The sequence below is a fragment of the Octopus sinensis genome, linkage group LG1 (genome assembly GCF_006345805.1).
Source record: "Octopus sinensis linkage group LG1, ASM634580v1, whole genome shotgun sequence".
Classification (NCBI taxonomy): domain Eukaryota; kingdom Metazoa; phylum Mollusca; class Cephalopoda; order Octopoda; family Octopodidae; genus Octopus; species Octopus sinensis.
In genome coordinates this window covers 209,536,557-209,559,946 of record NC_042997.1, presented here as the reverse complement: position 1 = coordinate 209,559,946, position 23,390 = coordinate 209,536,557, and the positions used below count along the sequence as shown (strand labels likewise).

The 23,390-nt window shown below is 44.0% G+C and overlaps 1 protein-coding gene across 1 annotated transcript in view; it reads right to left on the bottom strand.

Annotated features, from left to right (window-relative positions):
• The window catches only part of LOC115232531 (lysosomal-trafficking regulator), a 268,514-nt gene extending 246,985 nt beyond the window's left edge, over nt 1-21,529 (bottom strand). The window contains exon 1 of the mRNA XM_029802457.2: nt 21,409-21,529. The gene's annotated coding sequence lies outside the window, so the exon portion shown is untranslated. The remainder of the gene's footprint in view (nt 1-21,408) is intronic.
• Between the last annotated feature and the right edge of the window lie 1,861 nt (nt 21,530-23,390).

Genomic DNA, 23,390 nt, shown 5'->3' with positions numbered 1-23,390 from the left:
CTTGTTTTGGAGAATTTGTTGCAAGTGCTTCCTCCAGAGTCATATCTCAATAATGATCAAATTCATTGCAAAAAAATCATGTAAAAAAATTGCTGAAAATAATCGCTGGATTTCACAATAAATTCCGATTATTCCCAAAATTTAATTCCAAGTTACAAAAAAGTTATCGTACAAAAAAATTCCTCACAAAAAGTCACGTAAAAAAAATCGCCGAAAATAATCACAGTAAGGAATACTTGGGAATCCAAAATTTAAGGATTGCGGGTCTGGATTCAGCCTGGAATGTTTTTAATTTACTCACAGAGTCAGCCTGATTCCAAAATGGTATGATATGTTGGGCTACGACCTCTAGGAGTAAAGTTGAAAATGTGTGACACACTGACATTCGCATTTATTACATTAGATAGTACCTTTATAAACAGGGCTAACTTAGTCATTTCTCCATCGATTGAAAAAAAAAATGAACAACTTTAATCAATTTTTGAATCTTATTGGCTTCTCATCAATTTCACAGACCCCAGAAAAAAAAGCCAGCAGCCAATCTGTTTATATACTCAACAACTACAGTACCTACAGAATACTGGGGGTACTAATTTGCATATCACAAGTATTATAACTTTGTTTTTAATTATCAGGGGCCTGTCAACAGGGATCTGAGTCCACACAGTACCACGGTCCACACAGTACCACGGTACCACACAGTACCATGGTACCACACAGTACCACGGTACCACACAGTACCACGGTACCACACAGTACCACGGTACCACGGAAGTCAGAGAGGATGCACAGGGTGTTTGGGTTCTACTTGAGTACAATACAACATGAGGGGGACAGGGTGGACCCATTGGCGCACACCATTTCAATAGTGGTGGTCATGATCATGTGGCTGATCAGACTATCAGATGCTGTTACACATCACTGGTCACAATGCACTTTTGCATTGGCTTAGCCTTCAAATGATGCCACCCTCACTGGTTAGTTGTGCAGGTCAACATTCCCTCACCTGAGCAAGTGAAATGAAGTGTTTTGTTTAAGAAGACAATGTGCCACCTGGTCTGGGAATCAAACCTACAATCTAGGGACTGTGAGTGCGACAGCCTAACTCCTAGGTCACACACCTTCATGGTATGATGTATGTAACCTATAGGGTACCTTTATAAACGGGGGTGGTTTAGGTGCCTGTCCATAGGTTGAAAGAGAAAGGATGAACAACTGTAATGTGTGTGTGTGTGTGTGTATATGTGCATGTGTGTGCATGTGTGTGTGCAAGTGTGTGGATATATGTGCACGTGTGCACATGTGCATATGTGTATGTATGCACGTATGTGCATGTGTTTGTGTGTTCATGTGTATGTGTGTGCATATATGTGTGCACATGCATGCATGTGTGTGTGCAAGTGTGTGGATATATGTGCACGTGTGCACATGTGCATATGTGTATGTATGCACGTATGTGCATGTGTATGTGTGTGCATGTGTGTATAAGTGTGTGCATGTATGTGTTTGTGTGCATGTGGGTGTGCATGTGTGTGTAAGTATATGTGTGCATGTGTGTGAGTGCATGCATGCATGTGTGTATCTGTGCATGTGTGTGTGTGTGCACGTATGTGTGTGTGTGTGTGTGCACGTATGTGTGTGTGTGTGTGTGCACGTATGTGTGTGTGTGTGTGTGCACGTATGTGTGTGTGTGTGTCCACTTTTCCAAGATGGCATTAGTTGGCTGAGACTTTTTCAGGGTTGGTATTTCATAGCACCTGAATGCTATGAAAGGTTCGCAGTTGGCAGGGGAGGTGGTGGTCAGGAGAGAGTGAACGTGCTGACAGAAACAGGAATTCTTCAAGATCCAATGAGAGAAGAAACACAAGGATTACACCTCACCTGGCCAATTAAGGTCGCTGATTACAATCTCACCTGAGCAGTAAAGATTGGTGATTAAAGTCTCACTTGAACAATAAAGCCGGGTGGTTAATGAATCACCTGAACAATAAGGATTGGTGATTGACACCTGAGCTAAACACTAAAGACTGGTGATTAATGAATCACTTGAACAAGAAGATTGGTGATTAATAGATTCTTAATTAAACAATAAAGACGGACGTTCGTTACCTGATCTAAACAGAGACAATTTTTGTAATATGTCAATCAACGATGATGAGGCGATAAACGATCTTGAGGTATTCTTTATTTTTTTCGGTCATTGGACTGTGGCCATGCTAGAGCACTGCCTTGAATGGTTTACTTGAATAAATTGATCCCAATATTCATTATTATTTTTTTTTTAGTCTGATAACTTATTTTAATGGTTTCCTTTGCTGATCAGCTAAGTCATAGGGCTATAAACACACCAACAAAGGTTGTGAAGGGGCACTGGGGACAAACAGACACACACACGGTTTCTTTTGCTGATCAATGAAATTTTAGGGCCATAAACACACCAACAAAGGCTCTGAATAGGTACTGGACACACACATACACACACGGTTTCTTTTGATGGTCAGCTAAGTTATAAGGCTATAAACACACCAACAAAGGCTGTAAAGAGGTACTGGAGGACAAACAGACACACATACACACTCACACACACACATATACAACCGGGTTTCACACAGTTTCCATTTACCAAACCCACTCACAGGAGCTTTGGTTAGCTTGGTTCTACAGGGCAAGATACTTGCCCAAGGTGCCATGCAGAGGAACCACAGATGAACAATGACAAGGTATGCAACACACCACCCACCTGTTCAACCTCAATAATCTCTCATGTTATCATCTCTCTCTCTCTCTCTCTCTCTCTCTCTCTCTTTATAACATGACTTCCTCTTACTCTTCCCTTCCCCTAATTCTTTCACCCTCTCTTCCTTGTTCCTTTCAACTCCTTTCCTCTTTCTCTTTCTCTCCCTCACACTTCTTCTCTCTCTTTCTCTCTCCTTCTGTCCTTATCAGGAACAAAGTAACAAACAGAATAAATGTCAACACTTCTTTACCCCCACCCCACCCCACTCCGTTGGTGAGTAACTGATTTGTTAGAGAGCGTAAGTGGTTGAGTACTCCACAGACACCTGCACACTTAACTTAGGCTCACACTGGATCAGCTGAACACTAACTTAGCCCTCAGACGATTCAAGGAGGTGGCCACTACATGGCCACTCAACATGCTAGAAATAGCAGTCAAATCGTTGAAATCGTGTCGCAAAAGAGAGACACGTGCACAGTAATCCTAGATGCAACAATATGCAGCTATAAGAAGGGATGATCATGGATGGAATGGCACCACCACCACCACCACCACCAAAGTGCCTATGGATACATCTATCCCTTAGAAGGTTACATTACCTCAAACTTATATCCTACACAATATATATATATATATATATATAATGCATATATATTCTTTGTTTCTTTTATTCTTTTACTTGTTTCAGTCATTTGACTGTGGCCATGCTGGAGCACCGCTTTCAGTCAAACAAATTGACCCCAGGACTTGTTCTTTGTAAGCCTTAGTACTTTATTTTATTTAGTCTCTTTTGCTGAATAAATTGTTGTAGGTGTTGGTCATTATTTCTTCTTCTTCTTCTTCTTCTTCCTCCTCCTCTTCTTCTTCCTCCTCCTCCTCTTCTTCTTCTTCTTCTTCTTCTTGTGATTGCTTGTTTTAGAATGACATTGTTTGGTTGGTGTGAGAGGCCAGATCTGGCTGGTTTGAACATGAAAGAGGTAAGAACATTTGGGCCCAATATGGTCGGGGTTTCAATCACCAGTTGTTTTGCCTCCGCACCCCCCCATCCTTACCCATCTCCACATTTGCTTATATATTTATAAATTTCTGTGTTATTTTATTTTTACTTTATTTGTTATTTTAATTTTACTGCTCATTATTTCTTCGCATTATTTTGCTTAACCCTTTAGTGTTCGCATTATTCTGACAAAATTAGTGCTTCTTCATCCACATTGCTTTGAACTAATCATTCATCATCTTGTAGCCATGAGATTTTGATGAGGTAGCTGTTAATTTTTAAGATGATATTGTAGGGTTGGTGTGAGAGACCAGATCTGGCCAGTTTGAACATAAAACAGGCAGAATACTTTTGGCCGGATATGGCCGGTTTAAATGCTAAAGGGTTAAATTAAGTATGGTGAATTCCTAAATCTCCATCAAGCACTTGAACTTGATATGTGGTGGGGAAGTGGTTTTCATATGTGAGGAAATTTTTTCTATACTAACAGCAACACATTACATCTTTACTATGATGTTCATCTTTTCCTGACCAAATCATTCATGCATCATCATCATCAAAGTTTAACGTCCCCTTTCCATGCTGGCATGGGTTGGACGGTTCAACCGGGGTCTGGGAAGCCAGGAGGCTGCACCAGGCTCCAATCTGATCTGGAAAGGTTCCTACAGCTGGATGCCCTTCCTAACGCCAACCACTCTGAGAGTGTAGTGGGTGCTTTTTACGTGCCACCTGCACAGGGGCCAGTCAAGCAGCACTGGCATCAACCACGCACAAATGGTACTTTTTACATGCCACTGGCACAGGAGTCAGTCAGGCGGCACTGGCATTGACCATGCACAAATAGTGCTTTTTTACATGCCACTGGCACGGGAGCCAATCCAGCAGCACTGGCATCGACCGCACACAAATGGTACTTTTCATGTGCCACTAGCATGAGTGCTTGTCAGGGGGCACTGGCATCAGCTATAGAAGAAGACACTTGCCTAAGGTGTAACACAGTAGGACTGAACCCAGTACCATGTGGTTGGTAAGCAAGCTACTTACAACACAGCCACGCCTGCGCCTATATATATATATATCTATATATAGAGAGAGAGAGTGTGTGTGGTTGTATACTGTCAACATAATGTGACAGTCCCGTAAGGGAATTACACCACCGCTGTTTAGCCCTAGGAAGCATCGACACTTCCTGTTGGCTTTGACACATTTCCTGTGTCCTTATATTAGCGAAGGGGAGGCAAGCACCCCCACCAGCTAGGATTCACACCTGAAGACATGCATGTTTCTGGGTCTTTACCCCTCATCAGTCCAGGATAGTGAAACCTGCTGGTTGAGATGCCTGTCTAGCCTTCGCAAATATATATATTTACAAATATATATATTTATATATATATATATTTATATATATATATATATATATATATATATATAATTGATATAGGATAAAATTTTTTTCTGGAAAAAAATTTTATCAATGGCCAGCATATCAAAAAATTGTCGATAACCATTAAATTTATGCGCATAATTTTAATGGTTATCAACAATTTTTCTGTTTCGGCGTATCTGGCATTAGAATTTTTCTTCTGCCCTTATCTTGTAAATTATGTATGTATATATATATATATATAAATACGTAAATATTTCTAATATATATATATATATATATATATATATAATACATAAATATTTCTAATATATATATATATATATAAATACATAAATATTTCTAATATATATATATATATATATATATAAATACATAAATATTTCTAATATATATATATATATATATATATATATATATATGTATGTATATATATATATATATATGAGAACAAAGAGATGACACCAGAACAAACAAATGTTATGCAATGAACTTCATTAGGTTACAGCTGTTTCTGTGTTAGACTCTTAGTTGTGCAACCAGATAATGTCTTGTAGCTTCATCAGAGCCTTGACTATAACTCTCTTTACTCTTTTACTTGTTTCAGTCATTTTGACTGCGGCCATACTGGAGCACCGCCTTTAATCGAGCAACTCGACCCCAGGACTTATTCTTTTGTAAGCCCAGTACTTATTCTATCGGTCTCTTTTGCCAAACCGTTAAGTGACCGGGGACATAAACACACCAGCATCGGTTGTCAAGCGAAGCTAGGGGGACAAACACAGACACACAAACACACACACGCATATATATATTGATGATATATACGACGGGCTTCTTTCAGTTTCCGTCTACCAAATCCACTCACAAGGCATTTCGGCCCGAGGCTATAGTAAAAGGCACTTGCCCAAGATGCCACGCAGTGGGACTGAACCCAGAACCATGTGGTTGGTAAACAAGCTACTTACCACACAGCCACTCCTGCGCCTATAAAGTGCACTTTATTTGAGAAAATTACATTTTCAGAACATACATGCATTATGACTTTTGGACAGGATTTTCCATAGGCATCAACATAAACCTTCTTACTCGTAACGTTTGTATGTTCCAAAAATGTAATTTTCCCAAATAGACTTCATATTCAAGGCTCTGATGAAGTTACAGGACATTATCTGGGTACTCAACTAAGAGCTCACTGCATCTTATAGCAGAAACGGCTGGTTTTTCTGATGTCATCTCTTTTTTCATATTACAACTCTTATCTAACATTATGTTCTGGACCAAACACATATTGAGTTCAACACCAGGTTATTATTAATCTCAATATGCCTAAGTGAAATAGTAATATATATATAGTTGCAGGAGTGGCTGTGTGGTAAGTAGCTTGCTACCTAACCACATGATTCCGGGTTCAGTTCCACTGTGTGGCACCTTGGGCAAGTGTCTTCTACTATAGCCTTGGGCCTACCAAAGCCTTGTGAATGGATTGGGTAGATGGAAACTGAAAGAAGCCAGTCGTGTGTGTGTGTGTGTGTGTGTGTGTGTGTGTGTCTGAGTTTGTCCCCCCCACCCATCATCGCTTGACAACCGGTGTTGGTGTTTATATCCCTGTAACTTAGCGGTTCAGCAAAAGTGACCGATAGAACAAGTACCATGCTTACAAAGAATAAGTCCTGGGGTCAATTTGTTTGACTAAAGACAGTGCTCCAGCATGGCCACAGTCAAATGACTGAAACAAGTAAAAGAATAAAGAATAAAAGAATATATATATATATATATATCAAATGGAAATTGTAGTTGTGATACCTGTGCCGGTGGCACGTAAAAAGCACCACCCAAACATGGCTGATGCCAGCATCCCTTGGCACCTGTGCTGGTGGCACGTAAAAAGCACCCACTACACTCACAGAGTGGGTGGCATTAGGAAGGGCTTCCAGCTGTAGAAACACTGCCATATCAGACTGGGCCTGGTGCAGCCTTCTGGCTTCCCAGACCCTGGTCGAACTGTCCAATCCGTGCTAGCACGGAAAACGGATGTTAAACGATGATGATGATGATGATAATGATATATATATATATATATATATACATATAGGAGTAAATTTTGTGTGCATGTTGATGTCACCATGATATTCCAGTGATCTGATGAGCTGGCTTTGTTTATTTGCATTGATTTATGAATATACAATTGTATTGTATGCATTCACTAAAAACACAAAGGCATGACTGATCATGGTTATTAAGACCACTTTAAAACATTGAAAATTTATTCTCTGCAAAGCCACTTTTATAGTCGCATTTTGTTACTGTTTGTGTAACACTACTTTTATACGTTTCCTATTTGGAAATAGAGAATAAATATAATTTTACTTTTGAAGTAGGAATACATATTGATAAACACATCACTTATAACTTACTTCTCTAAGTGTTATCATTATACATAAATCTTGACTCCAGCTACATAAATGCCATAGCGAGAAATAGATACTCTGAAATGCTAACGGATATTTTATGTGCGCATGTATGTTGAAGATAAATAAATTTGAGTTCTTTTAACTGCTATAAAAAAATACACAGTTTCATAATTGCAGAAATAAATTTCATTAACAAGTTGAAGAACGTGAAGAAAGAGAAAATAATTACTACATTATTTTACTTATGTACATTTAGCTTTTGTAGTACAATTGGAAAGTAAAGTCATTTTGTCGTAGAGAGTTACAACTTAAAATTCACACTAGCTAATTCTTCATACTAAATACTAGAGTTCACAACAATTCAAATAAGTCTTGTTGGATTTAAGCCATAGACATGGCATGAAAAAGTAGCCAATATCTCAAAGAGTGAATGTCATGGAGTTTAGTTGTTGTTTGTTCCTTCTCGAGCCATGCCTGGCTCATAAGGGCCGGTTTCCCGGTTTCTTGGCGTATAGGTTCCCCACCTGGATGGGACACCAGTCCATCGCAGGTGAGCTGCAAGATGCAGGAGGAAAGAGTGAGAGAAAGTTGTGGTGAAAGAGTCAGCAGACGTTCGCCATTACCTTCTACCGGAGCCACGGGGAGCTTAGGTGTTTCGCTCATAAACACACACATCGCCCAGTCTGAGATTCGAACCCGTGATCCCTCGACCGCTGCTCTAACCACTAGGCCATGGAGTTTATTAACATCCAACGATTACTATTGTGAGTGTTGTGGAGTTTAGTAACATCCTATGATCACTGAGTAATTTCCCCAAAAATCAGGGTTTTTATAACTGCTCATATCCAAATTCTAAGAACTGTATTTCGTGAAAGATTTCTTTGACGAAAGTTTAGAATTCGTATCTGGGCAGTAATTTTAACCAATGGAATTACCAACAATTATGCTTATTCGGGCAAACGACCATTACATCATGATATTGCCGCATTTTATGACTCACTACACCACCATGAGTGCTACATGTTTGCTGAATGTGGAGAATCTACTGCCAACATTGCCTGAATGACCTTAAAGTCAAATAAAGAATTCATCCGAGGCTGGGACCCCCGTGCCATACATATGCCTTCTGCGCCATTCAGACTCACGACGCATAAATTCACTGCAACACAATCACTTTACTTCAATAGGCCCTTTTCTATTTAACATTGTCCTAAAACAAACCAGAGAAGAAAAAGATCCCATCACCCTCAAATGAAATCTGGACCAACTTTTTAAAGGGATGCCACACAAGTCCCCTGTACCTGGATACATCTCAGTCAATAACAACTCCTTACTTGAATGGACCATGATACCTTCAGACTTGACTTAAAAATCACTTAACAGATCCTATCAGGTCTTAATTTAGACATGGCCTGGGCCAATCTTTGGCTGAAATATATCTAAGTTATCTACTACAATGGCCCCTGTTCATCCTGCTAACGCACTTCATTCCTTATCCATTTGTCTCCACTCCCCTTCTTATCACCCTTGTTCTCTGCCCAATCTTCGAAGCCACACTCTAACCACTGTCTCTAGTCCCTCGGGAATTCCTTCCCTGCTCATATCTGTCTTGCATGTATAAACCTACAAAAGTCATGGGCACTGCCCCTTTCTTCCACACCCAGCAATATCTAAATGCCATCTTTCTTGGATGCGTATAGATGGTTCTAGATTGGAGTGGAAACAGGTTAATAGTCAGGAAGTTTATAAACTTATGAATAGATTGTCTCAAACATTTAAACATCGTCATTTTAACACCCACTCTTCCATGCTTGCTAAGGTTGGACAGAATTTATTGAGGCAGGTTTTCTACATCCAGACGCCCTTCCTGTTGGCCAGCCCTTACCTGTTTCCAAACAAGGTAATATTTCCCCCCTGGTCAGAAAATGCTTTTTCGGCAGAATATTGGAAGTGAACGACACTGCTTGTACAACAGTGACACTCATTTACAATTATTACAAAATGTCAAAACAAGAAGACAGAAAACACACACATGCACAGACACACACGCATGCACACACACACACATGCATGCACAGACTCACACATGCACACACGCAGATGCACACACACACACACACAATGGATTTCTTTCGGTTTCAACCGACAGAAAAATCCACTGGCAGGGCTTTGGTTGGCTCAGAGTAAAAGCAGAAGCCATTTGTGGTGCAAGGTTCCGCACAACAGAACTGAACCTAAAACCATGTGAATAGGAAGCAAACTTGTCAAGCACACAAGTCATACTTAACAATAAATAAACACTTCTTTCGGGATCCACGCAGATGCTTCCTGTTTAAAAACGAGGTTAGCAGCCAGGAAGTTTATAATAAAACCTTTCTAACAACAGATTGTGACAAACATTCAGACACTGAGTAAATATTTCTAAATTTATTGGTAAACTAGCAGTATTGCCCGGCGTTGCTCAGGTTTGTTTCGACCCTTTAGAATTGGAATTTTTGAAAAGTAAAAATTTTGCATTATGTAGCTTGTTATTCTCTTTAAGTGAACATTGTTCTGGTTGAAATACACCGAAAAATGGCGACACAGCAGTAAAAAAATCATTAAAAATAGGGATTTTCATAGAAAAAAAGCACCTTTTTGATGTAAATAATTTTTGGTGTTAACATGGTCCGATTTGAATTTTTTCTTCTATGGAAGGAAGAGCAAGCCTTCTATCGTAATCTCAATTTTGGTCAACTTGTGTCGCAGGGTCTTGGAGGAGATAGTGTTAGTTGAAGGCTACCAAACCTGCCATACACAGACAACTTCAGCTTTATATAGAGAGAGATGAATAAGCAGAGTCACTAAAGCATCAGACAGAACAGGTTGTGGTATTTGTTAGACTCCCTATGCTCTAGGGCAGCGCTTCTTAACCCTTTTGTTACGAACCTTGTTGAAACTGCCTCTGGCTCTGAGTACAAATGTCTTGTTTTCATAAGTTTTGAATTAAAATCTTCCACCAAACCTTAGTCACAATTTATGTTCCTAACACCAGCTGAATGATAACTAAGTTATTTTACTAATTTCTTTATTATATTTAAAGTAATTGAAAGAAACACAGAACATCTCAACAGAAATAAGGTGACAAAAGGGTTAACAAATGATTAATTTAACCCTTTTCATACTGACCCAGCTAAAACCACCTCTGGCTCTGTAGTGCAAATGTTTTGTTTTCATAAGTTCTGCATTAAAATCTTTCACCAAACCTTAGTTACAATTAATGTTCCTAACACCAGCTTAATGATAATTAAGTTATTTTACTAACTAATGATAATTATGTTATTTTACTAAATTCTTTGTTATATTTAAAGTAATTGAAAGAAACACAGAGCATCTCAAAATAAATACAATAATGAAAAGATTAAACCATGGGTTGTGACCCCAAATGGTGGTACGAAGTGAAATGCTGGGATTGTGAAAACTAAATCCAAATACTGGAATTTCAGTTTAAATGTTATATCACAACTTACAGTTGTTGTGTGTGTGTGTGTGTCTTTGTGCTTGTGTTCATCCTCCAGCCCTGCTTGATAGACTTAACTCATTGCCCTGTTTAACACGACCATCTGACACCTAGAGTCCATTTAGCAGAAACCCCCTTTGATGCAAACATTTGGACCAGCTCCCACTCCGGTGTAACCCTTTAGCATTCAGATTATTCTGTCCAATGTAAAGTTTATTTATTCATGTTGCCTTAAATTAACCAAGCATTGTTTTATAGTTTAGAGATTTCAAGGATGTGGTTGTCTATTTTTAGACTGACATTGTTAGGGAAATGTGAAGGGCCAATTTGAAATAAAACAGAATATTTGGACCGGATATGGCTGGTTTAAATGCTAAAGAGTTAAGCATATCTTTCTCTCTTCCTTCCACAAATACTGGAAGCCCAGCCATGGGCTCTACATTCCTTCCTGACTCAAAGATGGAAAGAAGAAAGCATCCAGCTTTATCCAGTTCTCATTGCACTTTATCAAGATGGTTCTTCATGGTTTCATTTTATTCAGCATTGTAATGACATAGCCTTCAGTTATCATCGCAGACTGACAATCATCACTATCACAATCATCCCTTATTGCCCTTGTTCCACACTGGCATGGGTGGGACGTTTTGACCAAAATCTGATAGGTTCAAGGATTACATTTTACACTAATGTCTGCTAATTGGCATTGTGCCTACAAGCTGGATGCCCTTTGCAATGCCAACCACTTTACAGAGTGTTCTGGGTGCTTTTTAAAAAGTGGGGTGAATGGATGGATGGATGGATGGGAGGATAATTCTTACAAAGTTAGGAAATGTGTAATTTTTTTATTAGGAAGAGAAATAGCAAGTAACAGGAAATTGTTTTGGATTCCTATGACAAAGCTCATCCTTGTTTTATTGAAGGGGAACCCTATAATAATGTTCCTGTTGCAGTGAAAATGGCACATGCCCTCCCACATGACAAAGTGGTATGACACAGCCACTATAAAGTCAGACAGTCAGTCGTTGTAGGGGGCCAGCAGTAGTAGAGTCATTGTACAAGTTCTCAGTTGGAGTCAGTGTCAGTTATGTGATATATATGAGTTCAAGTCACCGTCAAGGCAGATGTTTCAAAGTCGTCATGCGGAACTATCAGCAATAGCATGATAGATGAGTCAAAGATAACAAGACACGGAATACTGCCATAACATAATAGTGGTGACCAGAATATTACAGTTCCGACAATAACATACAAGTGGACAAGGATCCACATTATAACAATTACTTAAATGCATTCCTAAAAACTTCACTTCTATTCATTATTTACATTCGACAGATATTTGTCCTCATCTTGTGTGTTAACACAATGTTTCGGCTGATGTACCCTCCACCCTTCATCAGGTGTCTTGGGGAAATTTCGAGCCTGGGTCCTCATTCCTAAGGTATTTTTCGATGTTATTATTATTATTACTATTATTATTATTATTCAGGTCACTGCCTGGAATTGAACTCGGAATCTTGGGGTTAGTAATAATAATAATAACATCGAAAAATACCTTAGGAATGAGAACCCAGGTTCGAAATTTCCCCAAGACACCTGAAGAAGGCTGGAGGGTATATCAGCCGAAACGTTGTGTTAACAACAAACAAGATGAGGACAAATATCCGTCAAATGTAAATAATGTAAATAATGTACATAATGTATACAATTCCTCATCTCTTAAATATAGAACTGTTCACTTCTGTTATTGTTGTTGTTAACTTCAGGTCAGCACAAATCAAACAAGAGCCAACTAGGTTCATTCTGTATTTTTTAGGGGTACCTAGGAGTACATTGTGAAGGCATTGTGATTTAGTGGTTAGGGTATTCAGCTCACAATTGTAAGGTCATGAGTTCAATTCCCAGCAGTGTGCTGTGTCCTTGAGCAAGACACTTTATTTCACATTGCTCCAGTCCATTCAGCTGTAATTCAAAGGGGTCAGCCTTGTCCCATTCTGTGACACAGGGCATGCATGTCTGTGGAGCACTCAGCCCCTTTCACGTTAATTCCACAGGCTGGTTGTTCCACTGGTCAAATACAATGGAACATTCATCGTCATAATTGACCAAGTGCCACATTATATAATGTGAACACTCAATCAAGGTGCAAGTTGAGGGAGTCTTGGCTGCTATTTCTAGCAGTGAAACAACCACAAAGAATTTCCCTTAGTGGAAACAACGTTGGTGGCAGTGGTGTTGGAGGTGGCAGTGGTGTTGGAGGTGGCAGTGGTGGTAGAGTTGGCAGTGGTGGTGGTGGCAGCAGTGGTAGTGGTGGAGGTAGCAGTGGTAATGGAGGTATCAGTGGTAGTGGTGGTGGAGGTGGCAGTGGTGGTGGAGGTGGCAGAGTGGTGGAGGTGGCAGTGGTGGTGGTGGTGGATGTAACAGAGTGATGGAGGTGGCAGAGTGGTGGAGGTGGCAGAGTGGTGGAGGTGGCAGCGGTGGTGGAGGTGGCAGTGGTAGTGGAGGTGGCAGAGTGGTGGAGGTGGCAGTGGTAGTGGAGGTGGCAGAGTGGTGGAGGTGACAGTGGTAGTGGAGGTGGCAGAGTGGTGGAGGTGGCAGTGGTAGTGGAGGTGGCAGAGTGGTGGAAGTGGAAGTGGTGGTGGAGGTGGCAGTGGTAGTGGAGGTGGCAGAGTGGTGGAGGTGGCAGAGTGGTGAGGTGGCAGCGGTGGTGGAGGTGGCAGTGGTAGTGGAGTGGCAGAGTGGTGGAGGTGGCAGTGGTAGTGGAGGTGGCAGAGTGTGGAGGTGGCAGTGGTAGTGAGGTGGCAGAGTGGTGGAGGTGGCAGTGGTAGTGGAGGTGGCAGAGTGTGGAATGAAGTGGTGGTGGAGTGGCAGTGGTAGTGGAGGTGGCAGAGTGGTGGAGGTGGCAGTGGTAGTGGTGGCAGAGTGGTGGAGGTGGCAGTGGTGGAGGTGGCAGAGTGGTGGAGGTGCAGTGGTAGTGGAGGTGGCAGAGTGGTGGAGTGGCAGTGGTAGTGGAGGTGGCAGAGTGGTGGAGGTGGCAGTGGTAGTGGAGGGGCAGAGTGGTGGAGGTGGAAGTGGTGGTGGAGGGGGCAGTGTAGTGGAGGTGGCAGAGTGGTGGAGGTGCAGAGTGGTGGAGGTGGCAGCGGTGGTGGAGGTGGCAGTGTGTGGTGGAGGTGGCAGAGTGGTGGAGGTGGCAGTGGTAGTGGAGGTGGCAGAGTGGTGGAGGTGGCAGTGGTAGTGGAGGTGGCAGAGTGGTGGAGGTGGCAGTGGTAGTGGAGGTGGCAGAGTGGTGGAAGTGGAAGTGGTGGTGGAGGTGGCAGTGGTAGTGGAGGTGGCAGAGTGGTGGAGGTGGCAGTGGTAGTGGAGGTGGCAGAGTGGTGGAGGTGGCAGTGGTGGTGGAGGTGGCAGTGGTAGTGGAGGTGGCAGAGTGGTGGAGGTGGCAGTGGTGGTGGAGGTGGCAGTGGTAGTGGAGGTGGCAGAGTGGTGGAGGTGGCAGTGGTGGTGGAGGTGGCAGTGGTAGTGGAGGACAGAGTGGTGGAGGTCAGAGTGGTGGAGGTGGCAGTGGTGGTGGAGGTGGCAGAGTGGTGGAGGTGGAAGTGGTGGTGGAGGTGGCAGAGTGGTGGAGGTGGCAGTGGTGGTGGAGGTGGCAGAGTGGTGGAGGTGGCAGTGGTGGTGGAGGTGGCAGTGGTGGTGGAGGTGGCAGAGTGGTGGAGGTGGCAGTGGTGGTGGAGGTGGCAGAGTGGTGGAGGTGGCAGTGGTGGTGGAGGTGGCAGTGGTGGTGGAGGTGGCAGTGGTGGTGGAGGTGGCAGTGGTGGAGGTGGCAGTGTGGTGGAGGTGGCAGTGGTGGTGGAGGTGGCAGAGTGGTGGAGGTGGCAGTGGTGGTGGAGGTGGTGGTGGAGGTGGCAGAGTGGTGGAGGTGGCAGTGGTGGTGGAGGTGGCAGTGGTGGTGGAGTTGGCAAGTGGTGGAGGTGGAAGTAGTGGTGGAGTGGCAGAGTGGTGGAGGTGGCAGTGGTGGTGGAGGTGGCAGAGGTGGTGGCGGGGTGGCAGTGGTGGTGGAGGTGGCAGTGGTGGTGGAGGTGGCAGAGTGGTGGAGGTGGCAGTGGTGGTGGAGGTGGCAGAGTGGTGGAGGTGGCAGTGGTGGTGGAGGTGGCAGTGGTGGTGGAGGTGGCAGATTGGTGGAGGTGGAAGTGGTGGTGGAGGTGGCATGGTGGTGGAAGTGGCAGAGTGGTGGAGGTGGCAGTGGTGGTGGAGGTGGCAGTGGTGGTGGAGGTGGAGTGGTGGAGGTGGAAGTGGTGGTGGAGGTGGCAGAGTGGGGGAGGTGGCAGTGGTGGTGGAGGTGGCAGAGTGGTGGAGGGGGGGAAGAAAGGTGGAAGTGGTGGTGGAGGTGGCAAGTGGTGGAGGTGGCAGTGGTGGGGGTGGGTTGAGGTGGCAGTGGTGGTGGAGGTGTGGTGGTTGAGGTGGCAGAGTGGTGGAGGTGGCAGTGGTGGTGGAGGTGGCAGAGTGGTTGTGGAGGTGGCAGTGGTGGTGGAGGTGGCAGAGTGGTGGAGGTGGCAGTGTGTGGTGGAGGGGAGGTGGCAGTGGTGGTGGAGGGGGCAGAGTGGTGGAGGTGGCAGTGGTGGTGGAGGTGGCAGAGTGGTGGAGGTAGCAGTGGTGGTGGAGGTGGCAGAGTGGTGGAGGTAGCAGTGGTGGTGGAGGTGGCAGTGGTGGTGGAGGTGGCAGAGTGGTGGAGGTGGAAGGTGGTGGAGGTGGCAGTGGTGGTGGAGGTGGCAGTGGTGGTGGAGGTGGAAGTGGTGGTGGAGGTGGCAGAGTGGTGGAGGTGGCAGTGGTGGTGGAGGTGGCAGAGTGGTGGAGGTGGCAGTGGTGGTGGAGGTGGCAGTGGTGGTGGAGGTGGCAGAGTGGTGGAGGTGGCAGTGGTGGTGGAGGTGGCAGTGGTAGTGGAGGTGGCAGAGTGGTGGAGGTGGCAGAGTGGTGTGGAGGTGGCAGTGGTGGTGGAGGTGGCAGAGTGGTGGAGGTGGCAGTGGTGGTGGAGGTGGCAGAGTGGTGGAGGTGGCAGTGGTGGTGGAGGTGGCAGTGGTGGTGGAGGTGGCAGAGTGGTGGAGGTGGAAGTGGTGGTGGAGGTGGCAGAGTGGTGGAGGTGGCAGTGGTGGTGGAGGTGGCAGTGGTGGTGGAGGTGGTCAGTTGTGGTGGAGGTGGCAGTGGTGGAGGTGGCAGAGTGGTGGAGGTTGGCAGTGGTGGTGGAGGTGGCAGAGTGGTGGAGGTGGCAGTGGTGGTGGATGGTGTGGTGGTGGGGTCAGAGTGGTGGAGGTGGCAGTGGTGGTGGAGGTGGCAGTGGTGGTGGAGGTGGCAGAGTTGGTGGAGGTGGAGAGTAGTAGGTGGAGGTGGCAGAGTGGTGGAGGTGGCGCAGTGGTGGTGGAGGTGCAGAGTGTTGCGGTGGCAGTGGTGTGGAAGGTGGCAGTGGTGGTGGAGGTGGCAGAGTGGTGGAGGTGGCAGTGTGGTGGAGGTGGCAGAGTGGTGGGGTGGGTGGTGGTTTGGAGGTGGTGCAGTGGTGGTGGAGGTGGCAGTGGGGGTGGAGGTGGCAAGATTGGTGGAGGTGCAGTGGGTGTGGAGGGGCAGTGGTGGTGGAGGTGGCAGAGTGGTGGAGGTGGCAGTGGTGGTGGAGGTGGCAGTGGTGTGGAGGTGGCAGAGTGGTGGAGTGAAGTGGTGGTGGAGGTGGCAGAGTGGGGAGGTGGCAGGTGGTGGAGGTGGCAGAGTGGTGGAGGTGGCAGTGGTGGTGGAGGTGGCAGTGGTGGTGAAGGTGGCAGGGTGGTGGAGGTGGGCAGTGGTGGTGGAGGTGGCAGAGGTGGAGGTGGCAAGTGGTGGAGGTGGCAGTGGTGGTGGAGGTGGCGAGTGTGGTGGAGGTGGCAGTGGTGGTGGAGGTGGCAGAGTGGTGGAGGTGGCAGTGGTGGTTGAGTGGTGGCAGTGGTGGTGGAGGTGGCAGAGTGTGGTGAGGTGGCAGTGGTGGTGGAGGTGGCAGAGTGGTGGAGGTGGCAGTGTTGGTGGAGGTGGCAGAGGTGTGTGGAGGTAGCAGTGGTGGTGGAGGTGGCAGTGGTGGTGGAGGTGGCAGAGTGGTGGAGGTGGAAGAGTGGTGGAGGTGGCAGTGGTGGTGGAGGTGGCATTGTGGTGGAGGTGGAAGTGGTGGTGGAGGTGGCAGAGTGGTGGAGGTGGCAGTGGTGTTGTGGAGGTGGCAGAGTGGTGGAGGTGGCAGTGGTGGTGGAGGTGGCAGTGGTGGTGGAGGTTGGCAGAGGTGGTGGAGGTGGAGTGGGTGGTGGTAGGTGGCAGTGGTAGTGGAGGTGGCAGAGTGGTGGAGGTGGCAGAGTGGTGGAGGTGGCAGTGGTGGTGGAGGTGGCAGAGTGGTGGAGGTGGCAGTGGTGGTGGAGGTGGCAGAGTGGTGGAGGTGGCAGTGGTGGTGGAGGTGGCAGTGGTGGTGGAGGTGGCAGAGTGGTGGAGGTGGCAGAGTGGTGGAGGTGGCAGTGGTGGTGGAGGTGGCAGAGTGGTGGAGGTGGCAGAGTGGTGGAGGTGGCAGTGGTGGTGGAGGTGGCAGAGTGGTGGAGGTGGCAGAGTGGTGGAGGTGGCAGAGTGGTGGAGGTGGCAGTGGTGGTGGAGGTGGCAGAGTGGTGGAGGTGGCAGTGGTGGTGGAGGTTTTAATTTAGATCACTTTAATTCTTTTGTTACCTTATTTCTGCCGATAATCCACTTCTTCTGTTTCAATTAATCTTGGAAATATTAGCTTTTACTTGTATCAGTCAGTAGACTGCGGCCATGCTGGGGCAGAGCTTTGAAGAATTTTTAGTCAAAAAAATCGACCCCAGTACTTAGTTTTATTTTTTTGTTTAACCTGAAACTTATACTACCGATCTCTTTTGCCGAACCGCTCAGTTACAGGTACATGAACAAACTAACATCGGTTGTCAAGTGTGGAGGGAGTCAAACACGGACACATAGCCACACCAGCCCCCAGCACACACTTACATACATACATACATACATCAAACATACATACATTCATACATACATACATACATACATGCATACACACATACATACGTACATACATACACGCATACACACATACATACATACATAGATTACATACATACATACGTACATACACACACACACATACATACATACAAACATACATGCATACATACATACATACACGAGGGGTTTCTTTCAGTTCCCATCTACCAGATCCACTCACAAGGCTTTGGTGTCGTGCAGTAGGACTGAACCCGGAACTACGTGGTTGAGAGGCAAATTTCTTACCACACGAAGAATTTATTCCATAACTTTGTCATTATTAAGCTGGTGTTTGAAACATAACTTAACATGTTTTAGGTTGGATCACTTTAAAACAGAGGATTGATATCACTGAAGGCGGGTTTGCAGCGAAAGGAGGCGAAGGTAAAGAATACGCACACCCAATGGTTAGGGTTAAGGTTTAGGGTTAGGGGGTACTCCTTAAGAACAGTGGTCCCAGTGCGTGCAGTCGCGTACTCGCGCTAGCTAGTCGTGACTAGTCGATCCTTACTTTGTTTTTGTTTTATTTACTTTGTGTAAAAAAATTATATATTTTGTATTTTATTTACTTTGTAGGATCGACTAGTCACGACTAGCTAGCGCGGATGCGCGAGGATGCGAGTGCGCGCACCGGGACCACTCTTCTTAAGTAGTACCGGGTTGCGTTTTTGTTTTATTTACTTTCCTTAAAATCCTTTAAAATGTTTTAGCCCGAAGGCCGCGGCCATGCTGGGGCACCAGTCAAAAAAAGATTATATATTTTGTGTTTTATTTACTTTGCTAGGTAGTCGTTGTAGTATCGACTAGTCACGACTAGCTAGCGCGGATGGGCGACTACGCGAGTGCGCGCACCGGGACCACTGTTCTTAAGTAGAACCCTTTCATCCCAGGTGATTACACGTTCTTCAATCCCCTATATTCCATACGTGAAATCCCACTTTCTTGTATATTTTAATAAGCCCCAAGATTCCCTTAACGTTTTCTTCCTCAGGCCCTATTGTTGATATAAGCACCGTCACGGTATTTCCTGAATAGTTCAAATTCCGCCGAGGTCGACTTTGCCTTTCATCCTTTCGGGGTCGATAAATTAAGTACCAGTTAAGCACTGGGGTCGATATAATCGACTTAATACCTATGTCTGTCCATGTTTGTCCCCTCTATGTTCGGCCCCTTGTGGGTAATAAAGAAATGGGTATTTCCTCAATAGTTATTGATCTCTCTTAGATCTTGCCAAACGAGGGCAATTATGATTGATGAGGACAGCAGCTGTTCAGAGCGAAACATATCGGTTCCCTTCGCTGCTTTCCACGCCTCTTCCCTCCCGCCATTCACCAAATCTCATATTTGACAAAAAAACAAAGATTTGAATTGAGCTTATTAGAGTTATTTCCCTTGCTTGCTGTGGTCGATTTTAAACATTCCCAGGGAGTTTTTGTTCACTAATCGCTTGGATAATTTTTTTTAGTTAAGCGAAATGTTTTGAAGTCATTAAATTATATATATTCTAATGTGGTACTACTTGAGAACAGTGGTCCCGGTGCGCGCACTCGCGTAGTCGCGCTAGCTAGTCGTGACTAGTCGATCCTACAACGACTTCCCAGCAAAGTAAATAAAACACAAAATAAATAATTTTTTAAAAACAAAGTAAATAAAACACAAAAACACTAAGTAAATAATTTTTTAAACAAAGTAAATAACACAAAAACACAAAGTAAGGATCGACTAGTCACGACTAGCTGGCGCGGATGCGCGAGTACGCGACTGCGCGCACTGGGACCACTGTTCTCAAGTAGTACCACGAAATGTTTTGAAATCATTATATTATATATGTGAGATTCTAATGTATTCATATTTGATATTTAGATATGCAGAACGGTGTCCGTGAGGTTACAACCCTTCAGCCATTATTGTCAACATCACAAAGCATGAGTCAACGAGAAAAGGTTTGGGCACCAATTAAATACAGAGGTCCCGATGCATCTACGTGACGATATGTTTTTACAGGGCCCACTCGTTAGGGGCTTGGGGTTGGTTAGGGTTAGTTTGAGGGTTAGGGTTTCGTAGATGCGTCGGGACCTCTGTATTTAAGTAGTACCAAAGTTTGTACACGGTCATATGTCACATTACATCGAGCAACTTATAGTCCTAGATCTAAATAAAGACAGCATGGTCGCCGTTTCCGATCATAGGCGTGATCAATCATGGCTAGCCTAGGGCTAAACAACACCACCATCCGGATATGTCATTGCAAACACTACAACACACACACACACGTCACGCATACAAAGACAGTAGTTTTATCATAATTTGCTGATGTATAATCGCTGACACAAACTAAACCTAAGCCACTAAGTGATACATTTGACATGCCAGAAATAACAGCCAAGTTACACAAGCCATGCCCTAACGGGGTTTGAAAAATAAAAAGGGGGCACACCCATTGGATTCTGTAGTCCTAGATGCGTGATGCGAGTGAGAAATAAAGACGGGACAGTCAAGCTGAAAGTTCGTTTGACAGTAGATCATTTGAGTATGGTCTGGCCTAGGGTTAAACACCAATCATCACCATCACAACATCATTAATACATGACCACATCACAAGACATCGCCATAACACCACTCTATACTACAACAGAGACCAGTGTCCACAACAATAGACCAGCATTACATAACCAGAACCACACACACCCCCTATCTACCACAACCGCTACTGCAACATCAGCTACAACCACACACCACCACAACACAACATCGCCAACCAACAAAACAATCTCTGTGCTCGTTTGACCCGCTAGAAACAGCAACCACTTACCACCCTCTTAAAAGGACGATACCCAAGACAACAGACAGGATGGTCGTTGCTGGAGTGCTTTTGATCGTAGGGTTAACGATTCTCAATCAGAGTCTACCTGGGGCTAAATAATTATTTCATTTATAAGCCACCAGGGCTGATACCTGGGGCTAAATAATAGCAACAGTACACATAATCACACCCAGGATCGAATTTCTAGACGGTCTCTCGATTTGCTAGAAATAGCAGTCAAACCTTTCAACGATCACACCGTGCTGTTTTAAACAAGGAAATATAAATTAAATAATGTTCGCAAAGGGAAGTACCGCCAGGAAAACAAAGGAAAAACAGACGGAATGTCCATGAGTGGGTCGGTAATAGCCATGGGTTTACCTAACCGGGTCTAAGCGTAGAACAGAACAACAACAACAACGACAATAAAACATGTGACAATGATCTCTGAATTACGATACAGTTCGATACCCCGCTTATTGGGGTATCTAATGTAGTAACGGCCACAGAAAAATACATACCCTATGTATAAACTCCATGAGCGTCGGGTAAATTCCTCTTAACCGGGGTGTAACCCACTGTTAAACGTGGGTAACCACTGTCCACTGTTACCGATAACTGAGGTTGTTTACTAGTGTCATATTACCGACGTATTTTCTTACATGGAATCTGATTGGTCGAATCAACATCCAACTTTAATTTAATTCGTTATACCAGTTTCCTACTTAAGACTGTTTCTGATTGGTTGATTGGACTTCCGCGGGACATTTTAAATAATTTATTAATTACTGGCAGTGTAGCCCGGCGTTGCTCGGGTTTGTTTCGACCCTTTAGAATTGAAATTTTTGAAAAGTAAAAATTTTGCATTATGTAGCTTGTTATTCTCTTTAGGTGAACATTTTTTGGTTGAAATACACCAAGAAATGGCGATACAACAGTAAAAAAATCGTAAAAGATAGGGATTTTCATAGAAAAAAAAGCACCTTTTTAATGTAAATAATTTTTGGTGTTAACATGGTTCAATTTGAACTTTTTTTTCAACGGAAGGAAGAGCAAGCCTTCTATCATACTCTAAATTTTGGTCAACTTGTGCCACAGGTTCTCGGAGGAGATATAGTTAGTTGAAGGCTACCAAACCTGCCATACACAGACAACTTCAGCTTTATATATAGAGAGAGATATTTTGATATGTGCTGTGGTCGATATCATCAAATTCAATTTTATGCTCTTTCCCGCCACAATCCCAGACTTGCACAGGTTGACCCCATCTTAAATCGTATCCCTCTCGGTCAAGGGCTCATGTCATTTGGTCTAAACACGCAGCAACAAAATTATTTATATTTAGGTGAAAAAGGAGAGTCCCATTTATGATATAAGGGATAAAAATAATTTCATTAATAGAGATTTTCTCATGCAATTAATAGAGAAGAACTAATTGTCTGCTAATTGTGAGATAATCTCAGGTTAGGGAATTACTTTTTTAAGCTCGTCTTCTAGTATATTTAGTCTACAGTATAGAAAGATTTTTTTCATACAGTTTTATGTGTGTATGTGCACTCTCACTCACACGTACATAGGGTAAGAAGTTTGCTTTGCAACCACATAGTTCTGGGTTCGATCCCACCTTCAGCAAGCATCATCTAACATGGCCTTGGGCCAACCAAAGCCTTCTGAGTAGATTTGCTAGAGGGAAACAGAAAAAAACCCATTGTGTATATATATATCATCATCATCATCATCATCATCGTTTAACGTCCGCTTTCCATGCTGGCATGGGTTGGACAGTTTGACTTAGGTTTGGCAAGGCAGGAGACTGCACCAGTCTCCAATCTAATCTGGCAATGTTTCTACAGCTGGATGCCCTTCCTAACGCCAATCACTCCGAGAGTGTAGTAGGTTGTTTTTTTACGTGCCACCAGCATGGGGGATTGTCATGCGGTACTACAGAATTGAATATGTTCAAATAAATTGATGTCTATCTGTCAGTTTCACCATTTTCTTTTTCTATTACTTAAATAATACGAGTGGCTGTGTGGTAAGAATCTTGTTTCCCAACCACATGGTTCCAGGTTCATTCCCACTGCGTGGCACCTTGGGCGAGTGTCTTTTACTATAGCCTCAGGCCAACCAAAGCCTTGTGAGTGGATTTGGTAGGCAGAAACTGAAAAGAAGCTCATCATATATATATATATATATATATATATATATATATATAATATAATTCGAGACAAAACCACTATTTTGCAAAACAAACAAGGAAAGACTTAATCAATACATAAAAATTTTAATATAAAGAAATAAACCGCCACTACAATCGTTTCATGTCTTCAATGACATTCGTCAGGTGGATTTTCGATCTCCTAATCTGTTTTAATTATATATATATATATATATATATATATATATATACATATATGTATATATATATATATGATGGCCATCCACTCGTGACCGAGGAAGACCATTGCTGACCTTCAGGAACATTGTGCGCTCTAGGACTAAT